Source organism: Chinchilla lanigera, unplaced genomic scaffold, assembly GCF_000276665.1.
Source record: "Chinchilla lanigera isolate Chin_1 unplaced genomic scaffold, ChiLan1.0 scaffold00019, whole genome shotgun sequence".
NCBI lineage: Eukaryota > Metazoa > Chordata > Mammalia > Rodentia > Chinchillidae > Chinchilla > Chinchilla lanigera.
The window spans coordinates 15,908,199-15,926,805 of record NW_004955420.1 but is presented as its reverse complement, the minus strand read 5'-3'; the positions used below and the strand labels follow the sequence as shown (position 1 = coordinate 15,926,805).

At 38.9% G+C, this 18,607-nt stretch overlaps 1 protein-coding gene and 1 pseudogene across 1 annotated transcript in view; both read right to left on the bottom strand.

Moving 5' to 3' along the window:
- Positions 1 to 18,607, bottom strand: part of Fgf12 (fibroblast growth factor 12) — a 527,560-nt gene that overhangs the window by 383,938 nt on the left and 125,015 nt on the right. The window lies entirely within an intron of this gene.
- On the bottom strand, positions 161 to 7,479 carry LOC102017346 (annotated as a pseudogene).

Below are 18,607 nucleotides of genomic sequence, written 5' to 3'. Positions count from 1 at the left end.
AAAGTCCTCTCTTCAGTAATTCCTGCTATTTCTCGTGGTACTCTGGACCTGCTGCAGATAATTTTATACACCATGTGATGTATAAAGTTCTTGGTTTACTCATAAAGCAGTTAGGATCCTTTTCACATGTTACTTCTCTGATGTTGGCATTGCATGGATTCTATTCCAGTCTGACAATCTTCAAGAGCATCTCCTTTGCCTCGCTACTGCAGTTTGCATCTAGGGCAACATTTTCAATTCTCTGAATAATTTCTTCCTTATCATTCTTAGATTCTTCCTTCCAAGATCTTCCAAAATTAACCCTATCAACTTTAATAATTTTATTCCACAAATTATCATGCATAGGATAAGAGAAGAGGGTATTCAAGAATTCCTGCAGATCAACTTGAAGACTACCTCTTCCTGTAATCCTTGATCTCCAGGTTAAGATAAAGGTCTCCCAGAAAGAATATAAATGTAGAAAATCACTTTCCAGTCACTCCATCCCCCTTTCACCTTGATCTTTAACTTTATACTCAGTCTGACACCTTCAAGCAGCAATTGATGGAAGGTGCCACTCTGTGGGCTGTCAGATGATGGCACAAGTAATTACTCAGGCAAGTTCTCATGCAAGAAAATTCTGGGATAGATGTAGCCTCTTGGCAGATGCAGCCTACAAGGTCTTGCAAAGCGTCATCTGTTATAACCTAGCCATTCATGGTCTTGGCAAAATGTTCAGTATGAGTTTAAAACTGCCAGGCTGTAAGATGATTTAAAAAATCCGAACATACTTGGATAGTTTATGACAATCCTCACAATCATCCTCAAAAGATTCTGTTTAAGAAGAAGCACAACCTGATGGCTAATATTTGAGGGTGGTGGTAGATGGTTTAGACATTAGCACAGTAATCACAAAGCTCTGATTCCATATCTGACTCTCAGTTTTGCTGTGGGGTTTTATCCCTTGAACTAGGTGCAGCTCTCAGAGGCCTTGTTTGTTCCTAGGTGAGCCTGACATACTCAGTGGTTCTCTGGAGAAATGTGAGAGGCTGAAGATTAATAGCCAAAAAATGAAATAAGGGGGAAAGACATGAACTCTGCACCAGAGTTCATAGACATGCGCCTCTTTGCATGCACAGGTGTGCTCAATGTCCTGGTTATGGACATTGGGACTGGTGGGGAACAGGGACTGTTGGGGAACTGGTGGGGACTGGTGGGGAACAGGGCTCAGAAAGCAGCTCTGCCACCTGTTCATGAAAGTGGTACATTATCAGCAAGTCTAGGTCACTACAGTGTTGGAACACAGAGAAACTCCACACACTTGTTCAGTATTTACCTTCATTGTTATCAACAGATAAATACTGTAACAGTTGGTATAACTTCGTCATTAAAGCTTGGAGAAGGGCTGCGTAATTTGGAATCCTTACCTGTGCCTTTGATTCTTGGGGATGATGAGTCGCTATATCACAGACTTTTTATATGGATTAAATTAATTAATTCACCTCATGCTTAAGAACAGTGCTTCATTAGGGCTGTGTTTTCTATAATCAATGGATAATTATCAGTTAGTGTACCTAGATATTTCAATGCTCAAATTTTCTGAAGGTAACCAGGACTGAGTCTGAAAACTAGACCATGTACAGTATTACTGGGATAGGTAAGAATTCAGGTTGCTTTCCTCAGGGATTGCATTTTTCCAGGACCATATTATGTTTGGGGGTCAGTATTCTAAGGAAGAATTTCTAACACAAGTCAGCCATTAGAACAGTAGGTGGTTTGTGATAGGTTCCACAACACGCTAATTGCAATGGAATCATTCCCTTACCTACTGTAACAAGCTTACAAAACCTGGCCCCTTTGTCTCCAGACTGTTTCCACACTTACAACAGTCTAAGCACAAAAGAAATCAGCAATCATGGTTCATTATCACATGGAGTACTGTTTCCATAATAGGTTAGGACAGGTTGAGGATTGATACAACATGAATGCAGGAGTGATCTTGGCACTATGTATTCCACTGGGTTTGAAATTTTAAAGCAGTGTTTCCATACTGATGTTCAGAAACCTTGCCTCAGAATGGAAACCAGGAATTGGAGAACAGATTTATGGCATGGAGGTCACTTAGGAACATGAACTTTTAGGAAAAACTGCATTGATTCTAATCTAGCCTTCACACCTTTGTTGATATAGATTGCAAAAGTGTTTTGAGTATTATATAAAGTTATTCAGTAAAACCTTCTGAGAGGAGTTTAATGCATAGTAAATGCACAATAAATGTTAATCGCTGTTTTTCCATTGAAAATAGAGCAACTTTGGCATTTTTGCAGATGAGTGCATACACACATAAATCAGTACAGCCTTGGGCATATTTTGATGATTTAGTGAGAGTTTCAATATATGAGTTGAAAATAGCCATAAAAGCTTAATGATTCTCCACCTGTATATAAAAAAATGATGCCAAGCAACTACACTCTAAAAGTACATTTAAAATGTGGACACAAAGGCAAATCAATCTTGCACTCAAAGGGATTCATATTCTAGCAAGGAAGATTAAAAGTAGCGGATATCAGTTGAACATTAAATTCTACACACTATGATGTGAACTCACTTGCCTTTTTGTCACAAATCTATGAAGTAGGCACCGGCAGTGCCTCCCTTTGACAAATAAAGAAGCTGATCTATAGAGTGTTTAGGTGACTGTCGAGGCTCACCCAAAGTGACAGATCTGGGATTCAAACTGAGGCAGTCTGGCAGTGGACCTTACTCTTAGTTACTACGTTGTGCTGTGTCTACGCAGTACTTCACAAAATTAATTTAACCATATGTGCAAGAAAAAAAGGAGACATGAGATTATGCAGACGGGAAGACCAAGTATTGAAGTGATCAGACAAAAGCAACAAGGGCTAGAAATACAAAATAGCCATAACCACAGAGAGTTCAGAATAAACGCATGATACAGTAGAACAGAGAAGCTGGTGAGACTTGGCGGACACACGTGGGAAATCCACGAAAGTTGACAGGAGACGCTGAAGCTCCAGTAACTGCATGTGATGGGTGCTTCTTGGACAGGGGCAGCACTTCTGTTTCTCTAATGTCCATCTTGCCATCCACGGTCTCTGGGACCAGCCTGAGACTTTTAATCTCCAGATTTATCTGCTATGATTTTTCAAGTGATATTTCCAAGCCGATTCTCCCAGCTTCCCCCAAATATGAACACAAACAAAAAAGAGAATAATTCAAAGTTGTATTCCTAGCATCTCTTGAAAGAGGAACATCACTTTAAATAAAGATCTGTAAGAATATATAATTATAAAATTTGTTGTTAAACTCAGGAACCTGAGAACCAATAACAGTGACAAGTACCACAAACGCCACATGATGGCAGCAAAGCACAGTGCAGAAGCAGCTTGAGCTGGCACCTGAGGGCGCCTCGCGTGGGTGCTCTGGGACGCCAGGCACATCAGGCACTTCTGAGTGGTTCCTCCGTATCAGTCAGCAGCTGCAGCAATAGTGACATCATTTCCACATAGGGCCTCCTGCTCTACAAAAGTCCCACTGACATTTTCCTTCTGAGCCACAGCGCCTCTGTGAGGTCTGCAGGGGCCTGCCTTTGTTGCAGGATAAGATCAAAGTTTGACTTCAGGTTCTAGAAACCTTCCAGAGGGTCCAAGGTAAGAGCAAGCTCAAAATGTGGCCATTGTTTCTGTCAAGATGTACTGTGGGGCGGGGGGCAAATCCTGCCAGAGGTGACACTATACCGTCAAATGCAATGAGGGAAAATCTAAGATTTTGGACAGAACTGACAATACTTTAATGCTTTGGGGGTTATAAGGATCTCCTCATCAAATCTGGGGGTTAAAAGAAAACAGAAAAAGAAAAAAGGCTTTCTGTCTTTCTAAAGAACAAAGATTAAAACATATCAGACAATTTATAGAAAGCTAAACTGGAAGCACGCTGGTGGAACAAAGCATTTATCCTCCAACTGATGTTCACATTAGTTTCCTAGGGCTACTGTAGCAAACAACTATACATGCTGGGGCTGACGACAATGACCCTGGAGGGCTGGCATATAAAATCACAGTGGCCACAGAGCTGTGTGTCCCCCAAGGTTTGGAGGAGAAGGCTCTCTCCCCCTCCAGCTCCTGAGCTTGCCAGACCTCTCTGGGTTTGTGGTGCAAAGCTCCAACGTCTGCCTCCATCTTGACAAAGTCTTCTTTTCTATGTGTCTCTCAGAGTGTCTCTTATGAGGACAACTGTCATTCGATTTAGGATCAACATAAATAATCTACATGATCTCATCTGGCGAGCGACAACCATCTGCAAAAGTCCTTCCCCCAAGTAAGATCACATGTGCTATGTGTAGGTCAGGGCAAGGACACATCTTTTTAGGGTCTACCATCTAATGTGCTGCAATGGTCTCATGACCCACCCTCCTCGCTGCTTGTGGGGAGCTCATAAATACACATGTTATGGTTCCCTGACCCTTTGACCTGGTTTATGGTTTAGGGCAGTAACATCTGGAGTCTGATACTCGCTTGCTATGCCATCTGTGCCCTCTCCCTGGGCTCAGTTTCCTCACCTGTAGAATGAGAAAGTTAGGCTAGCCAATCATCACAGAGCCAAAGCACGCTGGTGCTGAAAGGAGGTGGAGAATGTGAGAGTTTCAGAGAAATGAGGTCATTTATACCAGAGGCCAATCACTTATCATATAGTGGAATTGAGTCGTACCTCTGCTGCTAGTTTTAGGATTGCATTTGTTTACTTACACATTTAATAAATATCTACTTTGTGAAAGACACTTTGTGATTTTGAGGCAGTAAAGAAGATGTGTAAGACACGATTTCCTTCTCAGGTAACCTACTACCCCATAGGCAAGTTAGACACATGGGGTTCTTGCTATGACCTCTTCTCGGGTGCTAAGGGGAGAGCCTTTGTACACCGGAGCAGAGACCTTAAGGAACACATCTCGGCTGTAGGTGGATGCAAGTGTAAGAGAAACCTTCAGAGAGGATGCATGTGAGTTGGTTCTCAAAGGCTAAATAAACTCCATTGGCTGAGCAGGATAGGAAAACGCAGTACATGCAGAGTATCTGCAGTGTCTAAAGATGCTATGATGTCAAACAGGTAGAAGCCTGGAATGAAAAGTGCCAGTGAGTGGTAGGGAGAAGGTATTGTCTGGAAAGCTAACCATTAACTGAACACCTGCTCTGTGCCAAGTGTCGTGCCCCTTGTCTTCACAGATTATACAATTTTTCTTAACAGCCTTTGAGGTAGAATGAGAGCTTAGACTGAGCTGCCCTTAAGTTGTCAACCCCTATATCTCAGTTGCTTCATCCAATGTTTATTTCCCATCCACATATACCCTGCTGGGATTTGCATACCTCTCCAGGGCAGCTGTCTTCTATGTGTTTTTGCTCAGCATTCAGTTTCCTTAATTCATATGGAAACTTCCAGATAAACACCTGTTTTCACATTCATCGAATGTGAAACATTCGACTCAGTGCTATTACACTACTTCTGTTCTTTTCTTTGTCTAAGCAAAGTGCCAGGGAAATATAATGTCCAGAATGAGAGGAAAAACAAGTATGATGAGACTGAGAGAAGGCTGACTACAGGTTGCTGCCGTTACTGTTCTCATTTCACAGATCAGGGAAATTGAGACATAAAGAAAGAGGTTTGCCAAGATCACATAATTGGTCTGTGACCATATAAGCATTTGAACTCAGATCTTTCTGATCCCAGATCCTAGACTTTATTGACTGAGATATGCAAATGCCATGAAAATGAGTTTGGACTTTGTCCCATAGGTAACAGGGACTGGATGGAAGTTGTAATAAGGAAAACACAACTCACATTTGTATTTCAGAGATATGCGGATATAGCAGTGGTTGGAAAAGGACAAGCAGAGGATATGAGAATGGAAAACCTGCCATGAGGATTACAGGGGGGTCACAAGAGGTCCTGAACTGAGAAAACCCAGAGGATTACAAGGAGGCAGCAGATCCAAAGGCACTGTGTGTAGGGTTTAATAAATAAGTGGATATAAAGGATGAAGAGAAAGGTAGAAGCGACAAAAATGATGAGTGTAGGCCAGCCTAAAGCACACAGACAAACACAGGCCTCATTTACCAACACAGCGATTTCAGACAATTGCAAGTTTATTTGTGCTCATTTATTTCTGTTTCCAGTGAGGAAGGTTCTGATTAGAATACAGAGATGCAGTCTCCTGTGGAAATCAAACAGGCAGTTCCAACAGGCATTTAATAGGCATCTGTGTCTATAATTTTTCAGAAAACTTTTATTTATTGACAAATAATTGGAGACAAATCATGCAAAAGCAGTGACCCAAAGCATATAATTGAAGAAATCTCCAAAAGAGAAAAGGTGATGCTAGCGATGGACTAATGCTTGGAATATGAAGTTCTGCAGTGTATCTGAAAGATTTGATAGTCACCTTTGACTTAGCCTAAGGTTGAATCAAGAAGGTTTTACCCACTACAGTTGGCTAGACCACGAAACAGACAATAAAGCACAGTGAACACCATGTGGAAATGATTCAGATCTACAGGATTCATAGCATCATATTATCTATGTCACATCTGGTAGGATGCAGGTCCTAGATTTCACAGTAATCAACACACGCACGTAGGATGCAGGTCCACAGACATCCTAGTAATCAACACACATGCAGGCACACACACACGCAGGCACACACAGGCACATTATGTCATTTTTATAAAATATTTTATTGCCCTTGGCTTATTACCAAAAGGATCTATATTCACTCAGGTAATAGTAATAACACCCACAGAGAAAAAAAGGAAAGTAAAAGTGCTTATAACCCCAGCATATCCCTTCTCAATAACTACTCCAAACAGGAAGCTCTTGGCATTCACTCTCGGAAAGCTAGGAAAGCAAATGACATAGCAATGGAAACGGTAGGGACAGACGGAGTTGTAATCATTTAGGGTTCCACGATTCCATTAACCCTCCAATGCTTCAGAGCTTCTCCACACCTTCCAAATTAGTCTCCACTTTCATTTCTACCACAGGGCAGGCGTGGTGGCTTATTAACCGCACGTAAACATCTACCTTTACACTGCTCTACAGCTATTACCATTGTTAACACAATTAATGGACTGTCAATGTCAAATGTGAAATCGTTCCTGCGGGAGAGGCGACGACTTGGTGAAATCGTTTTCTGTGCTCTAGCAGGAAGGGAGGGATTCTGGAAAGTCACTCTGCAAACGTCGCGGCCTGTGAAATCCGCCCAAAAAAGAGCTGATCATATGCCTGTTATCCCAAAATAGCACCTTTCTCCATTATGCCGGGGTTCAGCGCAAAACTGACTCATGCAGCTCCGGGATCCTTGCCAGCGCTGTGGAGCACGCAAGAAGCCGCATCAACAGGCAGAAGATGTACCGTGAGGAGGGCGCGCGCGGGTCTCCGCAGCCGGGGTCCAGATTCCCCATGGAAGAAGGGAAAAGCTCTGGAGGTCATCTTGTTAAAGGATAGACAACTTAATAGTGTTCTTGGGCCTCGTGAATATATGCCATATCCAGATCGCAGTTTTGAAATCCCCCCTTGTTTGGAAGTTGCTTTTCCACAGCAGCACGTTGGCTTCTGCATATTTTGCATTTGTTCCTCCACCACCAAAGCTACAACACAAGTAGTGATTTCTTGCACAACCAAACCGGACCACCTTCCTCACTACTGCCTTGGTAACAAGTTGAAGGTTTCACTACCTGTGACCCTACAATGCTCAGAGCTCCCAAGAGGTCTTCCCCAGAGGCCAGGAGAACTTTCTCCACATAGGAACTCTCTGGGGGCCCAGCATCCTTACCTCTATTTTAGTTTTGGTTTTGATTTTATCATAGTTAGAATACAAGGTAATAGGAACCTCAATATTTTTGAATTATGTACTCTGCTTATGTGCTATACAATTTTCTGGACAAATGAATAAATATGCGGTGGATGAATTAGGAAACCAAATTCATCATGAGCTCACATTTACAGTAATCCAGATCCTGGATGGAAGCAATTAATAAATGCAACATCTCCTCCAGTTCTTCCTTATTTTTAAAATTCTTCTTAAAAGAGAATTTTCAATTGGAAAAAAAATGACTTCCTATTTTTCCATTCATCCAGACCGTAAAACTGACAACATGCTGTACATAATTCTTGGTGTTCACCGCTTCGCTTTTCTTCCACGCATATCCTGAGCACTCTTCCTTCAGTCTACCTGAGAAACTCCTGTAGCAGGGGCAGCACAAGCACGGTCATAGCCAGATTTCACACTCTGTGCACCTTTTGTTGAGTAATGATGCTGCTGAACAGGCAGGTGGTTAAGGAGAGAAGAAATGTCCACGAAGACATAATAAATGAAAATGTGCCACAGAAGGGCAGCAAAAGTTTTATAATGATCAACCAGAACAAAACAAAGCAACAATAAACTCAAGGAAATGCAAAAGTGACATGTAGAGTATTTTAGGCCCTCACTTAAACCCAAAGATTCATTGAGCTACTCATTGAGATCAATGTACAATAAGCAACATAATTATACAAAATGGTCTTTAGTGTTTTAGAAATTATCTATAGGGCTGGGAATATAGCTCAGCGGCACAAGCGCCTGCCTGGCAAGTGCAAGGTCCTGAGTTCAATTCCCAGTACCAAAAAAAAAAAAAAAAAAAATTAGCTAGAAATTATCTATAGACTACCTTAAAAAGAGCTATGGAAACACAGTGTCCATTCACAAGAATTTATACCAATGATTCCAATTTTTAATATAAAATTTAAAATGCAAGAAGTCAATGATTTTACAACGCCACCTTATAGAACATTCCAAAAGCCTATGGAGAAAACATAAGGACCATCTCAGAGTTATTCTCATACTTTTTCCAGCTCTTGGAAATGTTTTACATAGAATACACACTTTAAAACATCAGAGGGAAAGAGGGTGGATAATAATATTGCTGTATCAATGAAAGAATAATGTTTAGGAAAAATATGTGTGATACTCGGTCCAACCAAGGTCTGAAATGATGACGAAAGGTTTTTACAGAATCTTATTCTGCATTTGGTGCCAGATCTAGGAAGGTTATTTTGAGGAGATGCTTACAGGGCATTTTCAGATGCATAAGGATATGCATTTGAAACATACCCCTGGAGAGACCTTCTACAGAATCTTGGGAAGGGGTGGTAGTGGTGCTTTCTGTAGTTGAAAAAGCATAAGCATAGTCAATATATCTGTAATAGTTAAGTCTATATAGTAACTTGACCGGCCATAAGGTACCCAGATATTTGACCAAATATTATCATAAGCTTGTGTGAAGGAAGTTTTAGGTGAGATTTTCATCTACATTAGTAGAGTAAGAAAAGTTGCCATCTATAATGTAGCTGGGCCTCACAGAATCAGTTGAAAGCCTGAATGAATAGAACAAATGGCTGACTGTCCTGAGTAAGGGAGAATTTTTGCCTTATGGCCTTTGTACCAAGTTAATAGCTCTTCATCCTACAACAGTCTGCTGGAACATCAGCTCTGCCCAATCTGGACCAATCAGACTTCATAATCACATAAGCCAGCTCCTTGTAATAAATAAGTAAATAAATAAACCTCCTACTTATTCTACTTCTCTGGAGAACTCAGGCTAATACAATTCTTACCACTTTTGTAAGCCAGGAGAGAAAATAAAATCCAACTGGGTTTGGATGTGCAATGTTATTCCAAACAAACAGGACAAGAGGGCATTTTTGAGGGTCTGAGTTTAAAAATGACAGCATTGTGGTATGCTTGGAACATTCACCACGTCCGTGTCCCTCCTTTCATATGTTCAATCAATGTCACTGAGGAGTCGAAGTACACTGATAGGTTTAAACTCTTCTGTCCTTCCCTGGTCTCTCACTTGGGTTTATATAAAGCATGGCCCCTGGAAGCCTCATGTGTTTGGAGAGTGATGGGATCATGAAGATTATGAAGGTCATGAAGATTAATCAGTGGATTAATCCACTGATGAGTTCAGGAGCAGAATGGGACCTGGTCAGAGGAAGATCACTGGTTGCATGACTCCGAAGTGTTTATCCCTCCCTGGTCCTCCCTTCTCTCTCTTTTTCCTGACTGCCATGATGTCAGCTGCATTTCTCTACCCAGGCCCTTCCCCTGTGTCATTCTGTCATGGAGCTAGCTGACTTGAATCCTCTTAAACTATGAGCCAGAATAAACTTCTCCTCCTTTAAACTGTGGGTGTCAGGTATGTTGTCCCAGGGATGGGAACTGACTCAGACATCTTTTGACCTTAAGGTGAACCTGAAGCAAGGGCCTTTGCCTAGCCACCCCTGGCAAAGGCTTACAGCAGTGAGGCAGAGTGTGGAGACACTGATTTGGAGCTAAAAAACTGGTGAGTCCATTATGCTGCTTTGAGATAAATCATATATGGGAATCTACTGCAATCAAGACTCCTCTACAATTAACAATTCTACCTATTCCTTGCAATACATATTAACTCCCTCCCCAAATGTGAACAAGCTAGTTAATATTGCCTGTTTTGGGACACAGGGAAACCAAGCTTCAGAGAGGAAAAATTCTGTCTGTATTATATGACAATCATTCGCAGAACTATAGGCCTAATATAACAAAGACTGAACTCTTAGCATGTCTAAGATTTAGGAATACAATCCTCTGTATGGATGCGTCATTAAAATCCACTGGGCCTGCCCTACAGGAAGGACTGTGACTCTGACTCTTTACCAAGAAACTCTTGCTGGAAGGATACAGTCCTAAAAATGAACTCTTGAACCTCCGCCTAGCACTTCTCAGTTTGGTAGTGTTGGTTCCACTCAGAAATAGGTCACCTCGTATGACTAAAACCAGACTCCTAAATCATAGGTGATGGCAGCATTGTCTATTCAAAAAACCTGCCCTGATTCTTCATAGCTTAGAGGTAACGGGGGAGGAAAGGAAAATGGTCCATGGCTTAGCCTAAAATTTAAGGACCTCCAAAATCAGAGCTTTACCCCAGCAGCGCATGTTTGACAAATACCTACTATGTACTAAGTGCAATGCTTGGGACAATACATAAACACGTCATCTTGGAAGTGACTCTTCCAGTGCCAGACAACCTTTCAGATGGCTGCAGATGCAGACCTGGTCAATATCTTCAGCAATCCTATGAAGGACTTTGAGTCAGAAAGAAATGCTCACCTATGCAGCTCTCAAATGTCCAGCCTACAGAGACTGAGAGTTAACGAATGTTTGTATCTTAAAGTCATGAAATTTTAGTATAATCTGTAATGTAATAATGGATTATTTATATATTAATCAACAGGTTAATAGGTAAATTTTTGTATATCAAGATAATGGGATACACCTGAGCTAAAAGGAGGGATTACCAGTAAAACAGGAACAAGAAATTCTGGCGTGATACTGGACACTAGGGAGGTTAGTGATAGTGACCATGTATTTTTTATTTCAAAAACTCAAAGAAAGGATTTTGATTATTTTCATCACAAGACCATGATCAGTGTTCCAAGGTACAGATATTTACCCTGAGTTAAACATCCCACAAAGTATGCAGGTATTGAACTGTCATGTGCTGCCACATAAATATGTATATTTTATTTTTATAGCAGTTAAAACATTATCTAAATAAAAAAACTAATTCTCAAAAAAGGAAAAAGAAATTGATGAAAGCATTGCCATTGGCTCCATCCTCATACACTGGGGTTTGGATGGCGGGCATTCCCTTAGTATTCGGGGTGAAAAGAGGAGAAGGTGGCAGAGCAGGAAGAGGGCTCATTCTCTCTCTGCCTACCAGCAGGCTTCTTTACCAACATCTTGTCTTTGTTTTTTCCTGTTGCTTTTATTGGTTCCGCCTATCCATCAAATTTGCTTTTTGCTTTTCCTATTAAGGCTAGTTGCTTTCTAATTAAGACTATGTTTGAAATCTATATTGGATATCTTTCCTAAATGATTTTGGCCCAATGGTAGCCTTTCGCCCTAAAAAATAACCTGGGGTATTGGTGAAAGGATTTAAATTGATATCTGAAGTATCTAGTCATTTTGTTGATATTCAACACATTATAACTATGATATTAATATTAGTGTTTCTACTATAAGTTTATGGTTTAAAATAAAGATAACATACTTACTTGAAAACAAATAACTAGGGTGTCCTTTCATTAATAGATTTGCTTTTCATAATGGACATTCTACATTTGTACTATAAGCATCTAAATAACCTTCATTCTAAATCTTCAGATAAGTCAGATCATTGAGGGAAAGAAGTGAGTTCAGGTTAAACATTAACAAATCGTGTGGGTGATAAGGCAGTGAATACACTCTTCTTCCACACCTTAGTTGCTTTCTAATTAAGACTATGTTTGAAATCTATATTGGATATGATTCCTAAATCAGACTTTTTTTTTTTTTTTTGCTAAATAACAAATAGAAAAATCAATGTTCCTTTTGGTAAAATAAAGCGCATGAACCAAAACACAGTCTTTCAGGTTATACTTTTAAAGCAATCCTGCATTCACCACCTCATTGCATCTGCACAGAAATTGTCTTGCAGCAAAGGCAGGGAATGTTACCCACTTCCCAGAGGAGAGCGAGGGTAAGGCAGGTGAAACAACATGCTGTTTGCCACACAAGCTAGTATTAGCATAACTGGTTCTAAATCTTGCACACGTACTATAATTATCCAACGCTCAATGAAGAAAGACCGGGGAGAGAAACATGAGACAGGAAAGAACAGCATGACTCAAACTAGAGTAATATCTTTTAAAGGTACTGAGGGGAAATTAGGTCAATGTTTTATTGGAATACTATGGCCTCTGCTCATAAAGAGAATTATTAAATAAATCAAAATTAAGTCAGTCAGATGCCTCCCTTAAGAATACTTAATGCCATGGGGAAATAACCATATATTAATATTAAGTTTGAAAGGCAGGTGAAGAATATTACTTTAGCCTCAAATATGTTAGATAAAAGGGGAGGGAGAGAAATATGCCCAAATAATCATGATAGCTATATTTTTTTCTGGCGTTGAGACTATAAACAGCTTTGGTTTCTTTATGCTTTTCTAAACTCTCCTATTTTGAACTATAGGCATACATTGTTGTCCTCAGTACAAGAAAAAGGATTATTTTTTAATTGAACAAAAGAATCTGAGAGTCGTGGTGTTTAATTTCCTAAAGATTTGGCACACTCTGCCGTTCAGTTCTAGCAGCAACACCACGGCAAACTGTATTTGCAGCGAGATGGAAACACGATCCTGCCAGATTTACCTGGAATGCTGCGTGCATCTTGGCAATGCCAGAGAGACGAGGCTGCAACAGACTTAGAAAGAAGCTGGGAGAAAGAACAAAGGAAGAGGAAATTCTACCATATGGCGTAGAGTAAATCACTAAAAAATTAGGAATCTGAAATGGAAATCAGTTAAGACTAAGTGGATATGATTGAGGTTTATACAGTAATCCATCATTATACATGTGAATGTCTGAGTACAGGTGGATCGTAATCTATTTAAAAACTGCTTTATTCCTTCCTTTAACCTCACAACGACATGGATAGTACTGGCAAGTCATACAGGACTAAACTGAAGTGTAGCTTGTAGGTTGAATAAGCATGAATTCATCAAGTAAATTTTAAAATAGTAACTTGGGGTGGTTTCAATGAAGCTCTAAAAGGATAAGGCATGCTTCAAAACAAGACATACTTTGTATACATGAGCCCTTGAATTTGATCCCTAGCACTGGAAAAAAGTCATTCTGATTTTGAAATGGCAAGTGAGGAATATCTCCCAGCAAGAAGAAGGGCAGGTAGACAACAAGGTCTCTTAGAAGAGGGGTTATGACGGTGGGAATGGTATTTTGAAAGTAGCAACATTGAAGGCGACCTCATAATGGATGATTATATTCTCTGTATAACCAAAGGTATTTTTGCCACATGGAAACAGAAATTCAAACTCCAGGTACCTGTGTCATATCAGAATGATTACAAATAATAATAAAGAAAACTATTGTGTTCATATAGCAATTATATTTGCAAGGCACTATACCAAATAATTTAAGAACAATAACCAATTTTATCCTTCCAAATTTCCTATCAATAGGTACTATTATTCCCCTGCTGTCCTTCCTCTTTATTGCTGAAGGCACTAAAGATTTCCCTGAAGTTCAATGAATTGCAAATAGTGGGAAAAGGATTTGAATTTAAGCCTTCTTGCTCCAGAATCTGTATCCTTAATTTTCTACTGTCTTTCATGGGAGAACAATGATATGTATACCTCCTGTTACGGCTTGCATCTAGATGTCCCCCAAAGCCTCATGCAGTCATAGTCGTAGCTTTTCAGAGATGGCTGGATCTAGAGTGTGTGATACTAGGATGACATGTGTGATGCTGGGATCAAGGGTGTGATTAATAATTAGTCCACTAATTGGTTTGGCATAGTTTTGGATAATGGGAAGACCTTAACTGGGTGTGAGTGCTAAGGTCAGGTAGTCTGGACAGAATACAATGGACAGAAAGAGCACTGCTGTGGTCATTTGCTACTTCTTCACAGCTTGCTGCCTTCTGCCTGCCATGAACTGTTTCTTCTCTGCAATGCCCCTCTGCCACACCACCCTACTCCTATCTGAAACCTCTACACGCTGTGGCTAGATAAATCTTTGCTCTAACTTTGGCTGTCAAGTATTTCTTCTCAGCAATGAAGGAAATTAACAAAGACACCTGCACACACTTTTGAAACTTATTAATTGCTCTTCTTTCTTAATGTCACAGCAATTTTTTCCTCTCAACACAGATTTGTAAGCAGGAAATGTGCCTTCACTCTTTGTTGCCGAGTCCCCATGTTACCCAGTCCTATTAGAACTACACAATAGATACCCTTCTACAATGACATGTCAAATATTTATATGCTTGACATTGAAATTTCTTTGGAAAATACTATCTTTTTCATTCACTGTCAACGGAAAAGAAAGAACAACTATCTCGATAGTTAATAAGAAAATAAGAAGAACTGGGTCACCATATGTGAAATGCTTTTGGAATTTGATTTTGGCTTTACTAGCATTGCAAAGTGAGGAAGCTTATATTATTCCCACCTGCAAAGGAACAGCCTTTGTAAACTGCATTTTCATCACATAGATACACACATCCTTTCTATAAGAATGCTCAGCCCATCTGCTCATATTTAAAAATATAAATTGACGACTTCCCACGCTGCCTTAGTTTGTAAAATGTCTATCACCAAATCTCCATTCCAACACTCTTTTAAGTCTGTGAGTTCTTTTCTTTCTCTTTATCTTTTAATGACTTCCACTAGTTCTCTTTGAGCACCTCATGTTCATCATAAAGATTTTTTAAGTAGATAATAATCTCTGGAGTGCAGGGTTTCAATGTTACTTTCATCTCTGAGGTGTCATTATTCTGAAGAAACGTTTTGCTACTGAAGAAGAGACAACTTCACAGTCTGGTATTAAGTGGTTTCCAAAAGGAAAATTAGGCTCTTCATCTCCTCTCAATGTACAGGATTCCCTCATGACAACCATGAAAAATAACTCCTCTGTTTTCTATAGTTGTTATACTAACATATTCCCACAAGTGTGTTCTCCTTTCTCCTCACCAGCACTTGTTAATTGTTTTTTAGTTTTTTTTTGTTAGTCATTTTAACTGGGGTGAGATGATATCTCATTGTGGTGTGGACTGATTTGATCATTACATATTGTAAACATATATCCAATTATTGTACCCCACAATATGTACATTATAACCAATAACTTTTAAAAACTACTAGATTACAAATGAAAGGTAAGTATTAAAAGAATACAAAAAAAGAGCAGATAAAATTATGCAGACAACTCTTACACCTATACAATGCTTATTCTCTCAGGGAATGTTTAAGAGTCAGTAGAGGTATTTGTTAAAGTAGCCACCCCTCTACCTCCATGAAAATATCAAAGTTAGGTAGGATTAAGACATGTAAACATTGTGTCTATGTTGCTGTGAACCAGATTTTATTCCAAAAGACCCAGGGTTTCTGTTCACCCATTAGTTCTTCTTTCATACATTTACTCATTCATTAATATGACTTTTGTTGATTCTTTTTTGCTGAGCACTCTCATAGACAACCAAAAACCACAGAGCTCCCTGACCTCAAGGAATCTGCATTGCAGGGAGGGCAAAAGACCAGTACTGGGTCTTTTAATTTTCTATTCAGCCTTATTCTTTATTTGTTAAAAAATCTAAAACATGCAATGTTGTAGCCTTCCTCTTAATTTGCTTATTTAGTTACTTTTGTGGGAACTTTATGCAGGATTTTAGGCAATTTCCAGCATAAATTTCCAAACAATGTACCATTTCACCAGAGGCAGACGTGATCATCAATACATGGTGTTAGTACAATGCACTAGACTTTCTACAGAGTCAAGATATCTGCATCTTATCAATGCTACAAACCAAAACCTTCATTTTAAAAATGAGATCAAGGATTAAAACTATTTCAAGTATTCCATGAAGTCCAATTCAGGAGCGTTTTTTTTTGGAAATAAGCTACCAATTGCTGAGTCATGGGGTAGACTTTGCAAAAGGAACATGCCGTAATATTTAGACTTTAATATTTAGGATAACACTCCAAATTAGTTTATGTTTGTTGAAAACAGTTGATGTATAGCCTGCAGATAACAGCTTTTCACAAAATGCTTCTTAATAAATAGATCAAAATGATATCCATAACCTTTCTGGTGAGCATTTACTTTGAGGTAGGTCAGTTTATTTGATATATATATATACATACATATATATATATATATATATATAACTTTAACTTTATATATATGAAAAAGTAAAATTTCCATGTATTTGATATCAAGGAAATAAATTAGACATGTGTGTAAAATGTCTATTAAAATGCTTTATTTTATAATGGAGAAAATTGGACACAATATACTGGATGAAAAGACATTGGGTAAGTATGAGATTATTTTTTCATAAATAATTGCATTCCCTTAAAGCATTATAGAGAAGAAATTCAATGGTGTGAAGAAATAAACTCACCTTATTATTAAGTGAATGAATAGGTAGAAAACTATTAGGCATAAAGTATGAAAAAGTATACTTCAACATACTTGGAAATTAGACAAGAACAATATATGTAAAATTGTCAGAAATGTTGATTCTGAACAATAGGATGTTCTAAAATTCCTCAAATTTATCATGCACTCCTTAATCAAAGTCTTCACCTTTCTGTCCCTTTCATGTGAAACATTCAATACCCACAAGTCTTTCACTTAAAGTCTTACTCATTGCTCACGTGTCTGCTGAGATCTCATTACTATCCACCAGCCCCACCTGGGCAGGTATCCCTGTTAGGTTCTACCCTGGCACTCTATCCTGTACCCATCCTATTATTTTTTACACATGTTATTTCAGTTGTTATCTCACTTATCCAAAAGTTATCTAACCTCTTGGAAGACTTCCATATGTCTGCCATGCTTAAATCTATGTTACTCTTTTCTAACACATTGCACTGACACATTTCCATTAAAAAAAAAATTATGGGAAGAGTAAATAAATTGTTTTATTTTATTTTATCAGTTTTCTAGCTTGTACATATTTTCCTCAATAAATGTTTACCTCTTTTGCAAGTCAAAAAGAAAAGATGAATGTTGTTATTGCCTTGAAGATTTTCTTTGAAATGTAAATGAAAACATTTTAGAAGGCTTCAAATTTTCCATCCTTCAGAAGCTAAATGCCATGATGCCTTCTTAATCTATCTAAGTACATTATAATTGAAAATTTCCTCACATCTTTCAAAATCTACATGGCATCATGAATTCTTAATCCATCCATACGATGAGCACATTTACCTCTAAAATATCATTGTGCTGAATTAGCTAAGAAAAATGAACAAATGTGAAAATGCCAAGACTGTGAATGGCTTATTCTTTGGGGGATGATCAGATGTTCTTATGGACTCCATGTTTTACTCATTTACAATATTTCTGCAACATTTGTACTTGCTTAAATGTGTGAGGCAATAAAGCTATGATGGAAGGTCCAGTACAAGAGTCTTCCCAAACCCTTGACTAGTAGGCAGCTATATATAACAACTGTGCTGGTGCTAAGCTGAGTTCAATATAATTCACCCTTGCACTAAGCTTTGCCATTTTATTTCAGAATTACTAAAATTATTACAGCTTTCAAAGTACCTTGAAGCTCTTAAAATAATTATGGTTGTGTATTTAGAATCCCTATGAAGTTATTTTTAGACTTCTAGCAGATTCTTTGTAGACTATTAACGTAAAACTGGATTTTATATTTTACTTTTTATCTCCTGCCAAAGCACTTACCATAAATATAAATGGGAGTAGTTGATCATTAAAGATGGAGGACATTCACCTTCTTAAAGTAAGGTGTATATCTACATCATGTCCACTTACTGTTATTCCTGCACCCTATTTCCCAGCTTACTGAAAAGCTTAACAAACTGGGAAGAGGATGAATTGAGCTATGGCCAGGATGAAGTCTTCCTGCTACTAAGCACTGTACAAGAGATGATCAAAAGTTACCATGAAGTTTAAATATAAAAAGCATTCCAGGGCTGGGGATTTACCTCAGCAGGACAGAGCCTGC